The sequence below is a fragment of the Trachymyrmex septentrionalis genome, unplaced genomic scaffold (assembly GCF_001594115.1).
Source record: "Trachymyrmex septentrionalis isolate Tsep2-gDNA-1 unplaced genomic scaffold, Tsep1.0 scaffold60, whole genome shotgun sequence".
Lineage (NCBI taxonomy): Eukaryota > Metazoa > Arthropoda > Insecta > Hymenoptera > Formicidae > Trachymyrmex > Trachymyrmex septentrionalis.
The window spans coordinates 1,009,342-1,010,059 of NW_017305779.1; the positions used below are offsets into that span (position 1 = coordinate 1,009,342).

The following is a 718-nucleotide window of genomic DNA, read 5'->3' on the forward strand; positions in this document are numbered from 1 at the left end:
TTATTAAAAGTTCGATAGTTTAGAACACTCCATATATTAATTATTTTCTACGAAACACTCGAGAATTATTTCATAACAGTCATCATTTGGACCTTGATTTGGACTAACAGCTAGCATGATTTGCACATGACAGTCTTCTCAGAATCTTATCGATATTCTGGATAATTTTACATGCACCGAATGTGTAACGAACATATATGCGCGCATGTTCGTGGATAATTCTTACAATTAAAAGGACGCCAAATGAAGAATATATATTGAAAAATATTTATTTCTAATTATGCTATTTTTATGAACTGTTTAAAAATTATTTCAATACGATAACTTTTTTTAATTATACTTAATTATTTCAATACGATAACTTAATCGGTTATTGCACGCTTTTAATCTTTTCGAAATTATCAATTTTTTTTAAATAATTTACTTGATATTTACGCGTCGTGTGATAATTTATGTTAAACGCAAATCATCATATATATATGTCATCTACATGACGAAAGCTTCATATCCATTATTTACATTTTGCCGTTCCTCATTGCTTGTACAATTACGATAATGACAATGCGGCTTTATATATAAAAGTATATCATTTTATTACTATACAAATTTCCTTGGAAGAAGAATTTAGATAATTGCGCGCGTATATAATAAGAAAATTAACATTGAATTAATAAATTAATTTTATATGTATATATATATATGTATGTATATATATATA

At 25.8% G+C, this 718-nt stretch overlaps 1 protein-coding gene across 3 annotated transcripts in view; it reads left to right on the forward strand.

Moving 5' to 3' along the window:
* Positions 1-718, forward strand: part of LOC108752483 (leucine-rich repeat-containing protein 58) — a 4,222-nt gene that overhangs the window by 972 nt on the left and 2,532 nt on the right. The window lies entirely within an intron of this gene.